Consider the following 22,173-nt stretch of genomic DNA (forward strand, 5'->3'; position numbering starts at 1 on the left):
CATATGACTCATGCATAAATTTTGAGGTTATTTATCACTTTTTTAAAATACCCAGACTTAACAAATAGGAGTGTATTGGAGTTTTAAACAACTATTAATTAATAATAAGCAGATATAAATAATTAGCATAATCTATAATGAAACCAATTTAGCAATTCAATGAAAAATAATTAATGTGATAATCTCCTTGAGGTAAGAACCTAAGAACCTTTGCCTCTTCCGAAACAGAATCTTTGCTACACCACAGGATTTAAGAAAGGAGGATGGGAGTGTTTCCCCAAGCGTTTTTTGAATTGTAGTTCTAAACATATAGTTTTAAACGTTAAACGACTATTGGTGATGTTAGGAGAAGGTGATGCGAAGTGATTTCGCTCGAAATTTTTTTGAAAATTGAGGTCTTAAAAGTGCCATTGTAGGCCATTTGTTGTAAACGAGGTTCAGAAGCTCTCTCTCTCGACAACTTTCTGAAATTGAATTAAAAAAAAGACGTTTCATACGATCATCGCTGATGTCATAGGGCCCTCCTGCAGTAAGTTTTTAAAAACGCAACTTAGATTACATTTCATTACCATAAGATAAAAGAAAATGGTTAGGTTCTGCCATTCCTCCGTCCCTCTCTCCTAAGCTACTTCTCTAAATCATTTTATTTATTAAAAGAAAAAAAGGTAGGAGATCCTCCTCCAGATTTTCTTTTTAAAAAACATTTTAGCTGTTTTAGTTTTTCACGACGAAATTTTCAATTTTCACTCTAATGTTTTTAATTGTTTAAAGTACAAAATTATGCAATCTTAAAACAATCTGTTAACATTTTGAACTTACAGACTAAGATAATTTAAAGCTTTTATATTTTAAATTGAGGTAGGGTTAAACGTTTAACGTTTTGAATACAGGTGGTATTTTTTAGTGATACCTAATAAGCTAACTTTTTTTTACTTTATTTAAATATCAGGAATCCTGAATCTCTTGATAACTTTCATTGTACGTAAATTTTTTATAACTCATTTTTTAAACACTCATTAGAGTTACTGGTGTGACTTTTCTATACAAGAGTTTGAATCTTTTCCTCTATTTGAAACATATTTTCTTTATTTTTGTACAGGTGTGTCCTAGGGAGCTATCATGTTTATTTTTTAATTGAAACTTGTTATGTAATTCTATAACGCTTTGGCTATTCATTTTCTCTATTGGTTAAAAAAATATTTGAAACGTATTTCAGCTGTCTTTGGTTTGGTAAATGGTAATTTTAATGATGTACATGTTCGAATGTTCCTAAATAATATTTTAAGATTGCATTTTCTGCTGAAATTTTACAGCAAAAAAAAAAAAAAAAAAAAAACATTCATTTGTCCCCCCCCCCCTCCTTCTTTTCTTTTTTGAAACTTTTCACACCAAATTTTTCATCCCAGCAACTTACTTAGAACTCTTAGGTTTCAATATTTAACGGAAGATATATATATATACTTATATAAATGGGGAAAGGTTAAAATAATGCTTTGAAAATATTAGTTAAAATAATCATACCTTTTCTGCTGCATTTCAATAAGCGTTTTTTTTTTTTTTCCTCAAATTCAAGTAAAATGCTTTTTCAGATTTTTCCTTACTTGCCACAATGACAATTATTGTTCATCCAAATGCGAATGAAGTTCAAAACTTTAACTAGTCTTTTTTTTTTTGGAATTCATAATGAATAAAATAACTATGCAGGATAGTCACTCAAGTCTTCTGCCAAACTCGGGAGCCGGACAAACTCAATGCACTTGTATCTCTTCAAGGCTCCAACGCCAGTAACCTTCTTTTTCCTTCTTCAAGCAGAAAGTTCACACAGCAGGGGCCGGACAGACCGTCCTAAGCCCCTGAGCACACAACAACAGTTGATCGCACTCTTCTCTAATTTTCCCTCGAGCTCCTAGTTCCAGATTCCAGAGAAAGGTTTTTAACAGAAAAGACCCCTGAAGGTCTGACGTTTCTAATGTCACCCCTACACGCGATTACGCCACGCCGTCTCCACGACGGCATTTAAGTGTTACAATTGGCGGACAAATGTCTTGTTTTAGTTACACAATAAACTTGTGTGGTCGACAAATCGGCATAACCCCTGCGAGTAGAATACTATTTTAGTTTTTATCCGTTAGCCTAGAAAAAGGGGAAATGGTGCTAAATGTGTATTCAGAAGTTTGTTTCAAAATCAAACACTTAAAATACATACCAATGGGACTTTATGTTGTAATAAAACCTTTCTCTCTATTTAAATTTTTTTTTTAATCATTTCGGCACCCTTTGTATTTTTCCACTTTGCTGTGAATTTTTTATTGATGATTCAATTTTATAAATGTGTCCACTGTGCACTGTCCAATGCTATCATGTTTATTAATGTAGTTGTGTTTTTAAACTGAGACTTTCCATGGGTTTCTATAGTTTCTATTTTGAAAAAAAAATATTTGAATCTTACATCTCGGCTGCTCACAGGTAATGTTAATGTGTGATACAGCTTCCCAGGTATTTCTAAATAATATTTTAAGATTGAATAATCTTTTTTAAATTTACACCATAAACACTCATTAGAACTCATGATTTGCATTGTAAGTTTGTTAAAATGAGAAAATTTAAAAATGCACTTCCATTTAACTTTTATCAAAGATATAGTGAACTTTGAATTCTCTCTAAAAGTAAAAATTGCTGATTGTAGCTGAAATTGCCGACTGAGTACAGGAAGGCGGCGCCCATTGGGAGGTCCCAGTGGCCTCCATAAAAGTCCTTATTCGGCCAAATTTTAAGACATTATTGCATTTTTAAAAATTCCTGAATGTCCCTTCTCATGTGTGCATTGCATATCCGTATTTTATTATTCGGAAAATTGAGGATTTTCCCCAAGAATTTAAGTCTGGGGCGTCCCTGGATATATAGTGTCAGCAAAATAATACTTTGTTCAAGTAAATGTCGGTAAATTGAGAATACTGTGCAATTAGCAGTCGGCGAATTGATTATGTCTTTCAAGTGGGCTTTCAGATGAATAGTCGTCAGTACGCAAAATATACATGTGTTTTGGTTTTTCCTTTTTCAATAAAAGGTGAAAACGTGCACATGGTCAAGCTACATACTACTTTGCTCAAAGATTTAGAATACAGAATCAACTGAAAAAGAAAAAATGCCGACTCTAGCTGAATTTTCTGAGTGGACGCTTACTGTCTCGGCAAAATGAGCATTCGCAAACTAAGCAATCGGCATAGTGTGAGCAATGTAAAACTGAATGTAAACGGAGACACCATTCATTATTTTCTCTTGCGCAAAGTATGAAAAGTTTAGATGTATAACTTTGTATGAATATGATAACTTTTTTTTTTTAAATTTCTGTCAATTTAAGCTTTGAAATTCCGAAACATTGAAAATGCCGACTTATGAACTGATTTTGCCGACTGGATGAAATCACTGGGAGGGTGAGACACCCCCCTCACCCCCCCCATGGCGACGGTCCTGGTGATTGCTTTGGCAAAGTTTTCATTTTCATAGTTAAATATTACAAAAAAATCAAATATGGCATTGGGGCACCTATTCCAATTCAATACGGGGCACATTTTCTAATTGGAAAATGTACCCCAGGCTCTCCATGAATGTTTCTTATGGTTTTTTTTTCTTTTTTTTACCGTTTAACTTCGTATTTTTAGCCAGTACACTTTATAATTACTACATAAAACCACAATTTTAAATATTTAAAATTAAATTTTGGATAACTACTTAAATGATCTGATTTTTTTTAAATAGTATCAAGTCATATCTGAAACTGAATTTCATTCTCCAATGTGATATATCAGATGGACTGAAAATGTTGCTCAATTACCGTAACAAGTCAAACCGAGGGAACTAACTACACACAAGCGCAAATAAATGCAGCGCTTGCAGCAAAAAGAAATGGATGTTGTGTTAGGAACGCTTCTATAGACTTTAATATAAATACGAGAACATTAAATAACTACAGCCACAAGTTCATTAATGTCCAGTTGGCTCCAACTGAAGTACCTCAAGTCGAAGTGCTTCAAGCCGAACTTCCACAAACCGAAATGCCTCAAGCCGAAGTGCCTCAAGTTGATGGCCCTCAAGTCGGAATGCTACAGGCCGAAGTACCTCAAGTCGAAGTTCCTACAATCCAAATGCCACAAGTGGATGTACCTTCAGCACGAGTTCCTGCAGTTGAAATGGTCTCAACTGAAGTCTTGTCCCCATCTGTTCAAAGACACATCGCCTCCAGACGAAGTAAACAATGTATGCCCAACAACTAACACTTCTGACAATCGTCAAGCCACTTCCTTTTCAATTACTCTCAATGAACCATGTCAACCACAATTAGGGCTACCAGAAGGTTTTCCTTCTACATCTAAGGACATCCAAGGTGAGTCTAACCCACAACCATCTTGCTCGCTGGTAGCTGGTTCTTTGCCTCAACAGTATTTGCCATCCCCCGAAGAAATCAGACCATTTGAAAAGGCTGCCCCGAGGAAATGCACAGGCAAGGGAGGAAAACATGAAAATCCGCCATTCTAAGGGATACTCCTAACAGGGTAAGAAGCAAAAAAAGAGAAAAAGTCCAACACGATCATTTTGAAAAATGAAAAAGGAAAGCAAACTGTGAAGCCTTAGCTATTTGTTGACAAAAAAAGGGAGAAGAAGACATTTCGCCATGTTAAGAAAAATAAAACTAAATATGCCAATGTATCAAGTGAGGAAGAAGATGAAGACTGTGTTTGCCTATATTGCTTTGACACCTTTTCTAACTCAAAGCCAAAAGAAAGTGGATTCAGTGTATTCGTTGCAAGAAGTGGGCTCACGTAGCGTGCGTCAAAGAAGAAGACTCTTTGTTTTTTGTTTGTACTAACTGTCACAGTGATATGGAAGATGACTCTGACTAACTTTGATTATTGTTATAATACATTTTAATGTAATAAATTATTAAGAATGTACCCATTGTACTTACCAATGAATTAGAAAATAAATTTTACATTACACTCCATGTTTATTTTACCTTTATTATAGACCATTTAAACTAATTAGAAAACTTGCTCCGACCTAATTTTATATGTTAGAAAACGTTCCCCGGCTACGGGGTTGGTTTTCCAGCGTGACTTGGTAACAAATATATATTTATTTCTTTAAAGTTTTCTCAATTTTTTATGTTTTAGTAATGTTAATACTTAGTCCAAAGTACAAGAATTCAAGGCGTAATCAAAACTTAACAAAATGTTTAAATAAAAAATTAAAACAAAATAAAACAAAAATGTGGGAAAACCTGCCCTGGTCTCCCCTATCTTTTAAGTCTGGAAAAAAGGGTAAATAATGGGAGACGTTCACAATATTGAGTCTACAGTGCAAAAGCTTTTTTCACTAATATTCAAAGAAGAAAAACTACTGTGCAATGATAAAAAACCTGCAAAGCATTGACATTGATATTATTGGGTCAACCAAACAAGCTGTTGTTGACGCTTTTAACTGACTTGAGAATGCATCAGGTAAGATAGATCTAAACCAATCAATGAAAATAAAACTAAATTTATGATTGACCAAACAGAAATGTAGATACAGCCTCTCTGAAGGTAAATAACTACACATTTGAGAATGTCAAGCAGTTTAAATACCTGAGCACAATGATCTCAAGCTGCAATGACCTAAATATTGAAATTAAAAACAGGCTATATCCATAGCTAATAGGTGCTTTAATGGCCTTAAAAAACTAATTAAAATCAAGTTATATCAGCATTAAAACTAAAATAATCTATACTAATAGCATAAAGCTGAAGATTTCGATTTTGTTATTTTACGCAAAACATCGATGTGGATATGGGTGCGTTATTTTTTACTAGAAATAGGTACAGCCGGATCTCGGTAACTAGAAGTTTGTAACTGGCATCATATTCCATTATCTCGAAGTTTTCATTGGGTCCCAAACTCTTGAGAGTGTTTTCGAAACTTCTCATAACTAGAAATAATAATAACTTAAACGTTTTAGCTGTTCCCTTGGAACTTCGAGGAATTGAGAAACAACTGAATATCACATATATATGTGTACTAGCGGCCTGTACCGACCTTGTTCGGGTTAAAAAAAAACTATCTATCTTCAAAAAATATCATGGAGGTACTTTTGAGTTTAAAATTTAATATATATATATATATATATATATATATATATATATATATATATATATATATATATATATATATATATATATATATATATATATATATATATATAAAAATTAAGCAAACAGAATTTCAAATATTAAACAAATTATAAATAATAAATGATGATAAAAAGGAAAAATGCAAACAGCTATTAAGTAGGAAAAGATAAAGTATGAATCCAGAGCTCATCAGCAGTGGAGGATTCATTAATTATGGTCAAAAGACCAAAATTTTAACTATGAACTAAAAGAGAATGTTTAAGCTCCAGTACATGCAATATAGAGTAACAATGGACAAAAACACAACTTGCTAAACTAAAAACAATAAACTAGAGCTCAAACCTTTTTCCTTTTTATCATCATTTATTATTTATAATTTGTTTAATATTTGAAATTCTGTTTGCTTAATTTTATATTTACTTGGCTTTTTAGTTTTGCTGCATTGCGCATCTATGGGCTCTTGGTGTGGTCTTTTCAATATTTTTCACTTTTATTATTATTATATATATATATATATATATATATATATATATATATATATATATATATATAATAAGCTATATTTTGTATTTCATTTTCATTAGATTTGAAACAAATTTATTTACCTCATTTCCTGATCAAGAGAGACCAATATATAATCCCCAGTAAACAATACAATCCTCCTGTATGTAATGTTGTACTACATATCGTATAGTTGTACGTTTGAACTTCAGACTTGGTGATGATAATGTCATAATGAATTTTCATCAGAAATTGTGATCACTTAAATTAGAAAATTAATTATGCAGGGTCCATGGGGATGCAAGGAAAATGAGTCAAGTAATATGCTGCTGGTGCTGTAAGAACGATAATCTCAATCATATTATTCCTTGGTAATTTTATTGGGGTCCAAAACCATTGATTGTATAGATTACGCAAATTAAACTTGCGCAATAGAATTTATTTGGTTATTGCCTTTAATTTTATTAGCATGAAGAGAACTCCAGAGGAGCTAAGCTAATCATGTGCACGATGCACAGCGTTCTTGGCATTAAAACTATTGTCCTCTCGCACATCCACGTGCAATTTTTTTGACAAAGAGTCTGGGTGTCAGGATAAACATTTAGAATCAAATCATTTAGAGAGAATTTTCCAACTCATCTATTTTAATAAGATATCCTGTACCATGTATTTTCCGGTTACTTTCTGGCGGTAAAAGACTTATCATCATCTCCTAAACGGGCTCTTGTAGTTTTTCTTAAGATACAGAGATCATAAAGGGATCCTAAGAGGAGTTGACTTTAATTACGCTTGAAGTGTATCTGCACGGGTCTCTTTAGGGCACCACATGAAGAATTTGATGAAAGAAACCGCCAAAGACAAAGGTGATGCCTCTTATAATTTTTTCTGAACCTTTTTGGCCTTTTAATGTTCTATCTATGCCTTCTATAGCCAAACAGTGACTCACTGAACATTTGTCCTACATTATGAGACATCTTCTTGAAGAAGTTCTCCTAATAGCCCATTTTTTCTAGTGAAACATGCGGAAATTTTCTGGAGGAAATATTCAAAGTAGTTTAAATGTGGAAAAGTCCACCACTAAGTAATGTTCCGGCAATTCCGTAAAAAAAAAAACATCGCAAAAGTCTGCCGAACGATTTTTGACTACCGTTGCATTTATTGGGTTTACCAGTTCCACCGGGTATGCCGAGAAAAAGTAATTAGCTTTCCTGGCTTTCATGTACCAATCTTATGTTTATAAAATTGTTTTCACCGATTCCCTGCGAAAATGGCAAACAAAAGTCCCCTATTGAGTTTCCGCTTCACTGACAAATTTTGCCTTATATTTAAATTAAACTTCCGCTTATACACTATAAAAACAATTCAGAAACGTTCCTTTAAAATAATTTTCAGCTGATATGCCCAACTTCTGCAAAGAGCGTGTCTTGCAAAATACAAAAATTTTTCTGCTAAAATTCAGTAACCTTCCTGAAATTATCCTGTATTATATCTGAAGAATTCCATAACCTTCCCGGTTAAGCCAGTCGTGTTACTTGGAATCTAAGTAGATGTAATATAACAGCTTTGCATCTTCCTGCTTCGCCAGAACAGGTGCAAAAGGTTTTTTACAATCACGGCCGCAGCAAAGACAATATTGCAAACCAGTACCATGAATCTAGCTTGCATATGGAGCTACGTAGGAATGTAGAGTCTTTATTTTTTGTTTTTTTTTCTTATTAGGAGCTTTGCCATTCTGGACTGGCCATAATCTGTCTGATGCCAATACACTTCTTAAATATGTTCAGTCAACCTTTGTACTGGAAGCTAAAAATATTTTTCACAACAGTGAGAAGTATGCATTTGTATAACATGTAGAAATTCAGGAAGCTTTTTGACAAAGATACTTGATTTTTCTCAGGAAGAGAATAAAATCCTGTGAAATCCCGAAACGTTCCACGGAAATAATTAGTAACGCTTCGGATATTTTTTTTACAGGGTGTCATTTAACATTTAATGACAATCATAGTATTTCTGCTGACTTTCTTGGTGCAATATGTCCTCACAGAGATCTTTTTGAAATGTTTGCCATATAGCAAGACGATCTAAAAGTCAGCATAGTTATAAACAAATCTTTAAGTTTAGGAGCGAAATAAGAAAGTTACATGTATCAACTAAGGTTAGTTTCCGAGTTTTGTCCTCCTCTATAAGACCGAGTTCTATACTTGCTGCTTAATAGGTTGGCACATTCTTTAACTGTCAAAAAATTTTGGAAATATGTTGTTCCAAGAAAATATTTTAAATGAATTCTTACGTGACATTATTCCAATTGGCTGAGAGGATAAATATTGTAATTCGACTAAGAGTCGAGTCTTTGTCAATCCCGGGATGCTTTTCAACCTCTTGTACTCGTTTTCTTCGAGAACTTGCTTTTTTCACATGCCTCTTTTTTTTTTTTTGTGTGTGTTGGCATTTTCTTCCTGATATTTTATTTGTGAGCTTTATTCTTTGATTATATCGTTTTAAATGCCTAAATACGATAATGAAGAATATTTCTCCAAATAACTATCTTTCCTAGTTGTCAATTTCTTTCCTATTAAATATTCTTTGTTCGTCATTGTTTTAACTCTTGACTTTGAATGTAGGGTAATTATGTGCAAGTTAGCGAATGTTTTTAATTTTGTTTTTAGTATGAATAAAAACCTTAAAATAAAGCTCAAAATGCATGCAAAATTACAACCTTTGGAAGCATGGATTAATATCGTCTATCTGCACTACTTGAATTCGAAAACATCGCTCGAAACGAATCTCTGTTATAATTCGTTTGGATAAATTTTGAGGCATTAGCATCCTGTGACTCTAATTGGTTTCCAATGTTCAATGCATAGAGTATGCCACATACCTTATCCCCTGCAGCCTCAAATACACGTTAAGGTATTAATGGAATCTCATGCTGGCATCGTGATATTTTCCGTTTGAAGAACTGTTTAGGATCCAGGGCAATCGGGGATTGTTTTTGCGTACATAAGAACAAAAAACTGGTAGCGAAAACAAACTATTGGTTTAAAAAAATAGTATAAATACATATATGCATAAATTATAGCCTATGACATTCAATAAGAATGTATCTTTTGTATGGTGAAAGAATTTTTCAAATAGGTTCATTGGTTCCGGAAATTACCTCGAACATAAACACACAAAAATCTGCTCTCTCTCTTTATAATATTAGTACAGATTAGGGTGGTAATTAAAAATGAACTTCTGAAATTTTAACAGGCCACCCTGCCATTTTTGTTTACGTCCTAAAATAAGACTTCCACAAAAATTTCAGACAAAAAAAAAATTAGTAGTGAAAATTCAGTATTTTTTTCCAAAATTCAATTGAACTTTTTCTTTCATTGGGGAATAATACTAATAATGGCACAACTGTTTTGGTAAAATGGGTAAAGTAAACAAAATTGTTGAAGAAAGAAGCAATGCTCATTAAAAAAGGATTAGTTTCAAAAAAATTAAGCAATGTAAGGAAGAAAATACAAGGCTGCTGTTTGAACGAGTACCAACTCCTTTAAGAGGAAAATGAAGGTAAATGTGACTTGTTTGAAAGTTAAAGCTGTTTTTTAAATGCAGATCAAAGTTTATCGTGCAACTTACCCCCTTGCAAAAGAAAAATAGGTCGAAGTTACCAGGGGTGCAGAAAATGTTTTTAACACCAACAATTCCCCCAATCTGTATGAAAATTTCCCCAAAATTTTACAATATGCTACATGTATCAGATAAAAATTCATTCCTATTACTATAGGTAGAGATAGTTTTTTGGGGGGGGGGAAGCAATTGCATCTTTAAAACTAATAAAATGAACTAGTAGCCTTAGAACTCGGTATCTAAAAAGCAAATTAAGTAAATGCATGTAAGTTTTAATTAAAATATCATATCTACATTTACTTTAAATGTAAATTATTATCCAACAATTACTTGATGAAAATATGAAGAGTGGTGATGCGAAAAAAATGCATTCAAAAGACACTTGCAGAAAAAAAAAATTGGATTTTTCTTTTTTTTTTAAATCGAATCTGCAAAATTTTCCCCAGATGGTTCAAATTTCCCCCGATCCTAGATCGCCGGATCGGACATATTCTGCACCCGTGGAAGTTACGTTCTAAATAATGATGTTGCTGTGAGCCTTGATGCAGCAAAGTTGAGTGATAGAAAAGCAGCTGTTGTCTTGACAACAACGCTTAAAATCTTAGGTTGTGATCCATCGGGATACAACTTAAACCCTCTATTTTGGCGTTTCAGAATGAAACACTGCATAATATTTGAAAAGTAAATTCTCAGTTGATGTCTCTTTAACTGTTCACTTTGATGGAAAACTTTTAGAAGACATTGTAGGCAGTGAAACTGTTGATCGAATATCAATGATTGATTTAGGAAAAGCTATTGAGCATTTATTTTTGGTACCGAAACTGTAATTTGAAACAGGAGAAGAAACAGCTTCGGTTGTTTGCAAAACCCTAGAATCCTGGAAAATCAGTGACTAAGTCAAATGTCTGAGTTCTGATACAAGTTCGACAAACACTAAACAATGAAAAGAGCATGTGTCCTCATTAAAAAAAAAAAGTGAACAGAGAACTACTCTGAATGGCTTGTCGCTATCATGTTCTTGAAATAATGTTTTGAGACTGTTGTGGTTAAAAATATTGGATCATCAACATGGCCTGAAATACTGATATTCAAACAATTTAAACATTTTTTGAGCTCCATCAGTGACAGTAATTTTCAAACTACCATATCTGATGATTTTATCCACGAGAAAGTAATCCAAAAGGCATCAGATATCGTCGAGTTTGCCAAGAATCAACTTGACCAGTTCCAACCTCGAGAGGACTACAAAGAACTTTTAGATTTGACCATCATATTTCTTGGAGAAACTCCCAGAAGGGGAACACGCTTCAAAGCTGCGGAGGGGTTACATTGTGCTACATGGATGGCAAAGACAATTTAAGCTCTTAAAATTTATTTATTTAGAGATCAATTTGAACTTTCCAAACAAAAAAAAGTTGGCATTCGGGATGCATGCTCGTTTGTAGTAAAATGCTATGTAAAGAGTTGGTTTCAAGCAGCAACTGCTTATTTAGCCCCAAAAAATTATTTGCAACTCTTAAAAAGCCTAAACAGGTATGAAAGAATCAATTATGAGGTTTCAAAGTGTGCAATGAAACAAGTTTGTTTGCCATATATGGTATCTATCAGAGGAGCTCGTCGCTGTTGTGTTTTCTGACAGTTGTGTTCTTCAAGAAATGAAAGGGAAGATGGTGGACGCTCTAAAAAGAAAGTCTTATGATTACAAACTTGACTGAAACCTGTGCTTTAAAAGAAAAGGAGATGACAAACTCTTAAAGAAAGCCCGAATAGATCCAGATGCAGTCCTTAAAAAGGGTTTGAACGATTTTGCATCAAGCAACACAATCCGTTTTTTTAAAACCTTGAGTGTATCTTCAGAATTTCTACAAAAAGATGTGACAGAATGGAAAAATGAATCCTACAAGTAATGTAAAGCAATTGTTAGTTCATTAAAAGTTGTAAATAATGCATCGGAACGTGAAGTTACACTAATGGAAGAATAGAATAAACTTCTTACAAAAGAAGAAGAACAAAAACAATACTTGTTGCTGTTAGTGAAACAGTTAAAAAGCAAAAATATCCAGACTCTAAAAATAACACCTTATTGTCTTAAAAGGCGACTGTGAATTGTTTTTTTATTTATGTTAATTGAAAGAGTTTTTTGAAATCTGAATAGATGTGTTTAATTATAATTTGTAAGAAATGTTTAATAAATACTGTTGTTATTACTAAAAATGCAAAATTTCAAAATTTTTCTGAAAATTCAAAAGTTTTAGCTGCGGTAGCAACCATTAAAATTTTCCTTAAAAATCTCAAAAAATTATAGTAATTTTTTTTATATATACTAGATCAAAACTAGGGGTGGCCCGTTGAAAATTCGCAATTTTATTTTTTAACCACATATAAGAACTACCCAAATATATATGGGCAGTTCTCAAAAGGTGGGAACAAAAAAGTTAACTTTGAGCAATTTCAAAAATTTTCGAATTTGACATCAATTTTGATTTTATTCTATAGTATGCATACCTAGAACACAATATATGAACATGAAAAGACAGCAGGTATTTGTAAAAATTGTTAATTAGCAAATTAAATCAGCAATCTGTAGGTAACAGATTTTGGACATTGTTTTCCTGTAGGTAACGGATTTTGGACATCATCATAACGTAAGTTTCACCATTTTTGACAATTGTTAATCTGATTTTTAACTTTTCCAATGAAAATTTTATTTACTACTTTTTAAATTTTGCAATTTAATAATAAAGAGGATATTAATGAAATACTTGAATGACTATACATGCTGCTCCTTACATTTAATAAAGTTTTGGAATGATTTTGAAGAAATTGATGCAAAGTTAAAAAAAAGCTTCAAATTAAAAATAATACAATTGTAAAAAGTGACATCAGTTTTAATAATGAATATTTTTTCTAATGTCATAAGAATTAAAATGATGTCTAAAAAAATTATTGAAGAAAGAAATTCGTATTTCTATTTGGAGATTGTTAAATTATGTTTCCAAAAGAAAGAAGAGAAAAAGAATTCTAAAATAATAAAAGCGGAAAAAAAAAAAAAATTGCTAGCGCAGGTGATAAAGTCGCCAAAACTGGTACAGCTGACGATAAACTACATTTGTCAAATTGGAATCCCCCTCTGGTAACCTTTAGCTTATCGTATACTGTGCTGTCGCCAACGGAGGTTTGCTTGGCGATTTTAGCGCAAAATGGCTTTCGGTTCGATCATAAGCAGCCATGTTTCTACTGTAATTTATGTATTGTTCAATGTGTAACATATTAATTATGCAGAATACCAATGGATTAAAGAAGATAACATTATAATAACGTTTTTTATTGAGGTTAGAAGACAGTAGATCATCAAAAAATATGAATAAATGGACAGAATTATCGGCGTCAAGATCGTAATGCCATTTGGACATCTCACATGTACGTTTAAAAAAAATTATTTTTCTTCTAAGATACTGCATAAAAGCTTATGAAAACACTTTTAAACAATTAAAAATTTATTCCGAGGCTCGATAAACACCTTTAAAATGAAAACATCATATACTTAGTTCTCAAAAAATAGCACTGTAAAGATCGTAAATTTTGGACATGCATCAAATTTCAAACTTACTATTTTCTAAAATCGTTTACAAAGTGAATAATCTGCCTTTACTTTTGTTATTTGTGTAAAATATTAACAAAAAATTATTCAGTGTAAGATTCATACCTTTAAATTTTTTTGAAACGTATGGAAATAATTTTAAAAAAATTGTCTTTAATGGTACATTTGCTCAGTTAACGTTTTGGTATGTCCAAAATTGCGCCTTTTAGCAAAGAAAATATTTTTTTAAGGGCATTTAAAGAGCATTTTTTCCAATTATGTCAATTCTTATCTCTATACAGTATTATAATTTAACTCAAAAATTTTTGAGTTAATTAAAATGAAAGTTATTTGGTGTTGAAGCTTCAAAGTTGAAGTCTGTGTTTGCTCCCACCTTTTGAGAACTGCCCATATATCATAGTGTGATGTATTTAAAATAGTGTTTTAATTATACAATGTTGTCTTATTAATGTGGGAAAGTGTAAATTGTTTTTCAATATTACTACTGATCCATAGGCAATGCTGGGTATGTTTGGTAAGTTTTATATAAAACATGGATAAGACCAGTTGCCCAGTATGGGAGTTAATGTTGGGTCAACAGGGCAGAAGACCTTTTATTGATTTTTGAGAGAAAATTTCTAAGAAAAATTTTTGGACCGATAAAACAAGATAACTGTTGGAGACAGGGCTGGCAAGTTTTTGCCGGGGCGATTAAAACCACTGGTGGAAACCGGTTAAAACCAGCATGGCAGAAACCACTTTCTGCCACATTTTCGGCAGAAACTGGCAAAAACTCTCAATGACAAAAAAAAAAAAAACTATTGACAGACAGTAGAAAATGCATGGAAAAAATAATTAATTATTAACCAAAGCACAGTTTAATTTACAATATTATCACAATTCAGAATCAAATGCTACATTGTTTGGACCCTGCAGTTGCTTCTTAGAAAAGGTGGTTCCAAAAAACTAAATAGTTTCTCAATTTAATATGCATGAATGAGAAACTTTAGAATATTCTTGCAACAGAAGAGCTGGCAGGCAATACATCAAGGAACAAGCAATATTCATAAAACTCTCAAATTGTATATTTTTTTAAACTGGTCCATCATGTAGTAACTAAGGTAGTGGTAAAAATTCGACTGGAAAAATGAGTTTCAAGAAGTGGGGCCAATATGTTTTGCAAAGCTGTGATATTAAGATTAATATTTAGATTAATATTTGGAAGTAAAATTTGACACTTTCTTCTTGAAGCACATGATAATTTCAATCACAAGCAACTTAGACGAGGCTTATTTGCGAGCATATTATAAACAGTAATGCCAATTTAATTCTGTATGTCTCTCCTCTATCCATAGAACACATATGACTTTCGTCCTTTGTTAGATTAATCCACATATTACGAGTATCAGCAATTGAAAAGTTCCCTTTCTGAACTAAATCAAGGGCACTAGCATAACATTTTATTTTTTTACAATGATGAAATGAAGTTTAATTGTTTAGTTTAAACAAATATCATTTAGTACTTACTTTAGTTTTTTAAGACGATTTTAAGTTTTTGCCAGTTTCTGCCAGTTTTAACTGGTTATAACCAGTTTCTGCCACTGGCAGGGCAAAAACTAGTTTCTGCCGGCAGAAAGCCAACCCTGGTTGGAGAATAGCTTATAACCATAATATTTACGAAAAATATGGTGAACCTAGCATCTTAAGTCTATAAAGGCATCTCGCATTAGGTGGCCGGGCCACATATTTCAATATGCTGATGTCTTCCCCACAAAGGTCACTTTCTCCAACACTGAAGGAAAACGCGGAAGAGGGAGACCCCCAGTCAGATGGCTGCATGGGGTAGAAAAGGTCTGAAAAGCAATAGGAGTGAACCAATGGAGGGTCATTGCACAGGATAGGGTTAGGTGGGAAAGAATTACAGAGACGGTCTTGGCCAGCAACAATCTGTAGTACCAGTGAGGAAGAAGAATGGTAAAAAATTAAAAATAGCTAATTGAATATTATTTTTTCTTCATGAACATTAGTGAGAAAACTTAACTTTGAACTCAAGGTGGTGAAAATCTGACTTTTAGAGTCCATCCCTCTTTTATTGAATTCTTTTAAAGCTAGTCCTGTATTTAGTTTTTAAATTTGGGAACCCTGCTTTACACTATCCATTCACATTTTTAGTTCATGCAATAAGGGGGAAAAAACACATTTTACTGCAATATACTTTAACCAAATATACAATTTTTCACTATTATGCAATAAAAAAAGTAAAATCCTGAAGAATGAGAAATTATTTGAAATTATGTAATACAGGGGTGCTAAATTTAATTAATTCATGCAGAAAGCTCTTTCATACTCTCAAGAGCTTCCAGCACTAGTATTAGTTGGTGAATGGTTTCATAAAAATAGCATAGGAATCAAGTATTTTATTTTTAAGAAAATTAAGCACAAAATTAATGCATCTACGTCTCCGATGCAAAGTAAAACAAATATTGGGGAGCTGGAACCCGAGTTTAGGTTGAAGAAATAAGTCAGTGATCGAATTTTTAAAAAATAATTTACATGAATGCGTAGTAAAAGCTAAAATATTTTGCAACAATAAAACACTGCGAATAATTATAATCACTGAAACGAAATAGCTAGAGCAGTATTACTTGATAAAAAGAAATTAAAATATATAAATGCTTTTGAAGAAACGAAAGAAGTAGTAACCTTACCAAAGAAATGCACTCGTTTGTATCCTGAAACACAACCGCATCGACGAAGTGTATTTTGCTTCGATTGTTTACAAATCAGCCGAAGCCAAGAAAAGCGGCATAATGCAAGGTGGTTAAGCAGAGCGACATTCTTCTTCTTTGACCAATTGTAGTCACCAATTCAGCACATGAAATAAACACTCATGGAACAGGAAAGGGAAAGAGAGGAGCAAAATCATGGAGCTAGTATCGAGGGGAGATGGCATCGTACGGCGGGAGGACCTGCCTAGAGTCCCTATATGAAAACGTAGTTTTCAGAGTTGCGACAACGCGGTATCATTTTCCTATTGGTCGAAGACCGCCTGAGGCAAGGTTTCTTCTTCTCCCGTAGGATTAACATGGAGCGCATGACAGTGCTGTGGAAAAACCCAGAATCTGAAAAATTAAAGGTGAGTCCAGGATTTTAATGCTCATATTACTGTTCTACAATGTTCAAATTATACGTGTGTAGCTTTACTTGAGTGAGTCCATTCCTATTTCTTTAACTATCGCGTAATTATATCAAGAACATGTGTTCCTGTGTGCTAAAATTCCATCCTAACACTGTATTTGGGTCTTTTACAGTTATTTTTTCTGTTAAATCGATGATTCCAATCACAACGTTATTGAAAAACAACACTTTAAGACAAGGCAAATGTTTAAATTGTGTAAATTAAATTTTTTTAACGATAGATCTCTGTGTTCGGTTTGGCGCGATCAATTTCGTGCTTGGCGACGAGTGGAAGTAAACAAAACATACACTTGTGATGTGAAGAGATCGTAACTTGTGATTTGTATTATAAATGCTTTATGCTGCGGAAATTTTTATTTTAAATGAATGTGACTTGATATTAAAACCCATTTTAACTTATGTTTTAATGTTAAGGTTTTTATTTTTCCTGATCATTTCTTAGACAAAAAATTGACTAATGTATCGTTTTTCATGTTCCTTCAAGCAATCTTCACTTTATGCAACGTAAGTATTTACAGTGTCAAATTTTTGTTTTTTGAAAGGAGATGCAGAGGAAATAAAATGCTTATAAATTATAGGACTTTCAGTGCTTGCTGGCAGTATCTTTTAATAACATTTTGATTTATGGAAACGTTTTGTTAGGATATTCTGCTAAATGTTTATTAGTTAAAATTTGTTTAAAAAAATGTCAGTTCGATTATGAAATTAATGTGACCTCATGAATTTGCCAAAGCGTTTGAGGTGGATATGAAGTACAACACTTGCTTGACACACAGTACAGTTTTTATCGATTTTTTTAGGTTGAGCGAGCCAATTTAAAATGTATTAATTTATGAAAATTTTAATGTAGGTAGTTTTGGTTATTTTGGTAATTTACTCCTTTTTATTCAACAAGCATGCCAGTCGCTGTGTGTTCCCTCATAAACAGAAAACTGAGGTGTTCCAAGTTCGATTCAAGTAGTGTGTTGGTACATTTTATTATGCTCTAATTAGGGTTTACTAATTTTTAGGTTGCCTTGTTATTTCCTTTACCTGCTATTTCTTTATCACCTGAAGAATCAAGTGCATGCTATCACCCCACTTCAGGTTCGTAAAAATTTCTGTTTTTATTGAGAAAATGATTTTTAAATAATTTTGCCATGATTGATACATAGTTAAGTTTTAACAAGTTTTGAATTACCTTTGAGGTAAGGACTGTTATCATGGGTTTTTGAGATTGTAAAAGTCCTCCCAGCCACAAAGCTCTTGTTTGTCAGAAATTAGGTACATTTAAAGTTTTGCGGGTTGAAATATCAATACTTTATAATAAAATGCTGAATCAAGGATTTTTTAAGTGAAACTTTTTATGCAAGGGCTTTGAAGTTATATCCAACCTTTTTGTGTGATGAAAAGTGGTGGGGATAAGCAATGTCGGTTAGAAGGAAAATAGTGGCTTGCTTGCCTTCAGATATTGGAGGAAAGTGAGACCTTGCGCTCTTCTTGCTTTCTTTCTCATTTTGTATGGTTGCATGTACTACGTTTAGGCAGCGCAGAGATCAATATGTACATTTGTAATTACTTACTTTAGTTATTGTAAACAGATCATTTCTCTTCTTAAGAAGGAAGAAGATGATCATTATAAGTGGACACATGTATATAATTTTATGTAAGAAAATGAATAAGAAATACAATCTATTCAAAAGTGTTTGATGAACAATTAACATGTTTTGCGTCTATTGTGTGTCATTATGACACAACCCGTTTCTTGAACTCAAACTTTAGAAGAATTCTACTCTTTTAGATCAGCAGAAAAATAAAGTACATGAAGCTCTCACCCCACATCAATTTCGTAACAATTTCGATATTTGGTGGAAAAATGATTTTTAAATAATCCTATCTCGATTAATGTGGAGTTAAAATTTTAACTAGTGTGGCATTTTAAAATAAAGGCTCATAATGGGTTTTTGAGATTATCCGTAAAGATCTGGGTTCGAAAATATCCGATATTTTGATATATATTGGATATTTTGATATTTATCCGATGTTTTCAATCAATGCAAAATAAAGTCTTTAGTAACTGCTTCTTTAAATCAGAGTTGTTTATTTCTCTTATATTATTATTATTATAATGCATCCACTTTAAAAGTAATGTTTCTTTCATTATTTATATTCATTTATTACATGTTCGTGATTTTGCCTCACCCACTCAAAAGGTAATTCAATTGCATCTGAGTTCATTTCAACCACTCATAAAAATAAATGTATAAATAAACAAATATTCAATTTATCAGAGATTATCTTAATTTGTTAAAGGCTTTAGAAAATCAATACTTTTGTCAGGAAATAGAACATTGAAATAAAGGGGAATTCAAATGCTCTAAGACAATGGTGCCCAACATACGGCTTTCAAAACTGATTCATGTGGCCAGCTGAAATATCTGGTATAGATGAATGAATTTACTGAAAAATGTGGCTTTATTTTAAAGAATCTAAATTTAAGCATCAGTTATATTGCATTCTCTATATTTTTACTTCACTTAAATTTATATGTTAAAGCCAAACAAGAACAGTTTATAAATAGTTTCTACAGTATGCACTTACATTTTTTCAATCACAAGCACGAGTGAGCTCTTTGATGAGGTAGTGGCATTCACGTAAAAGTTTAAGACAGGAGTTTAATTTTTTTTCTCCTCAATCTTGACTAAAACCATTAAAAAAATTAATTTATAGTTTTCTGAAAATTACTCAGGACTGCTGAAATAACACTTTCTGGAAAAACATTTGTTCAATATAACTGTACCATGTGATTTCGTGATAGGATTTGTAGGACCATAGGAGCTATTTGTTGGTCAGAAAATAAAATAAAAAATATTAATATTATTAAAATAATTGGGACTTGAACAATGTGCCCCACTGTCCAACATACCCCACCTACCCCTACAATTTCGCTGTGGATATTCCTAAGCGAAATGCAGGAAAAACAAGCAAGTTTTCTCACGGTTCCTATAAAATTTGGAATCACGAACAATCATTACTTATTTTAGTCATCATAAACTGATGATTTGTCTTCTTAAGAGCAAAGATGATGCACACTAAAAAATATGTACATAATATTATGTACATAAATGAATGAAAAACACAATCTATGCTAGTCAAAAGAGATGGATGAATTAAAATATTCCCTGTAATATGTGTTTTACTTTTTCATGTGTTTTTAAAACACCCTGTTATTTGAAATTAAACTTTACAACACACTTAATGCAAAGTAGTTGAAATACAGCTCTATTTCAATTAAAGTGTCTTTATTTATTTTCCATTTATAATTTTATGAACTACTTTCAAAAACATTCCTGCCAATTCAAAACATCAGCCGTATTGATGATTTAGCACATTTGAAGAGTTTTACTTCAGTTTTTAAATTTATTTGCCCTTAATGTTTTTTAAGTTTCTTCCAGATATTCTGCAACACTTAAAGAAAGCTGAACTACTAATTGAATTGTAGTCCTGATGCAGATGTTCTAGAAAACTCATGATAATATTGTACTGTTTGCTTAAAAATTGTATAATAGAATGATCTCCAGTATTAAGTTTACAAGGATGTCCAGAAATCACTTTCAACTACGACATACAAACCAACGAAAATTTTGTGCTTAAATGCTAAATAGTGTAATTAAATGAAATTTTGATCTTTTTCATACAGACAATGCTGTATTTCTGATTTGTTACACTTATTATCAAATTTATTATCATTCATTTGTATAATAATATTGAAATGTAAAGAGGTTAAACAAACAATACTTTTGCAACAGAAATTTTGAAATAGTAGCTGGAATTCTGTTTTGATTCTCTAAATTTAGAGTTTTGAATTTGTTTTGTAAATCAAGTGCTTTCTTTAGGTTTATGCTTGTTTGTCATGTAAAAATATTGTTTTCAATTCAGATTTATAATAAATTTTTTGGTATTTAAGGCAAGGCTAAAAAATTTAGGTATACATAAAATCATGAAAAATGTATTTAGGTTTGTTTATTGTTATACCTTATTTCAGCATTAAATGAACAGTTCATTTCTGCTTATTCTGTTCCTGTAATTATCCAGAACCCCCCCCCCCCTCTCAAAAAGAGATTTTTCTCCCCACTTAAACTACAGGACAGATTTTGAATAACTGCAAATAGCTCCAATTTTGGATGGGATTGGTAGCAACTGTTATCTTAGTCCACTTCTGACTGTCAGTGTACCTGTTCTGTTTCTGACTGAGTTCTGGAAGCATTTTTCAGGATATTAGAACATACGTCGTGTTCATCCATCCATGATATGGGGTGATGAATGGAATAACAATCTATATGAAAAAATCTGAACAAAAAATTCAATTTATTTCAATCAAGGGAGTTTTTTTTTCATAAAAATTCACTTCACGAATAGTACCTATAAGAGAAAATAAATTACAAGCATCAGTATATTTTGCCCTGTCTAATCGAAACTCCCTGATTGAGTACATGGGAATAAAGCCTATAACAAAATTTATTTTCTTTATGTTTATAAGTGACTGAAAATTTTTATTAAACTAATGTTTTGTCCATAATTATTAATTTTAGAAAATGATACTTTGGAGTAAGGAATTTTTTAAAATTTGGTAATAATAACTACATTTTGAACATCTAAATATTGTGACGTTACGTTGCATTTCAGAAAACAGAAAGATTAATCTTTGCCTATTTTGTTACTTAAGCAGTTATTGATAATAATCGTTTGTCCCAAAATCTATAAAAACTACAAATCCTGTTTCGGTACCCTGAATTTGAGTTTGATTGCCTAGTTGAGAAAAATGTCTTTGTTTCCTTTTTTTTTTTCCTCTTGTAAAAATGTTGGAAATTCTGTGTTTGAAATAAAGTTTACAGATGTAACAACACCAAAAAATAAATTGAACATTAGAGACTTTGGTTGTAATTTTTATGTGGTAATGACCTGAAGACTTAGTATGGAATTAATGAGTTTTCTTCATGCTAAGTTGTATTTAAAATATCTGTCAAAATTAAATGTAAACATTGCTTTTCCACAAAAAATTGAAAATAAGTACAAGTCCTCTACTGTTGCTGTGAATGATTTTTTCTTTGTAATATTGTTTTGATGTGA

General features: G+C 32.1%; 1 protein-coding gene across 1 annotated transcript in view; it reads right to left on the reverse strand.

Moving 5' to 3' along the window:
• The window catches only part of LOC129218955 (CUE domain-containing protein 2-like), a 54,895-nt gene extending 38,278 nt beyond the window's left edge, over nt 1–16,617 (reverse strand). The window contains exon 1 of the mRNA XM_054853274.1: nt 16,575–16,617. The gene's annotated coding sequence lies outside the window, so the exon portion shown is untranslated. The remainder of the gene's footprint in view (nt 1–16,574) is intronic.
• Between the last annotated feature and the right edge of the window lie 5,556 nt (nt 16,618–22,173).

This window comes from Uloborus diversus, chromosome 3, assembly GCF_026930045.1.
Source record: "Uloborus diversus isolate 005 chromosome 3, Udiv.v.3.1, whole genome shotgun sequence".
In the NCBI taxonomy this organism is placed as follows: Eukaryota; Metazoa; Arthropoda; class Arachnida; order Araneae; family Uloboridae; genus Uloborus; species Uloborus diversus.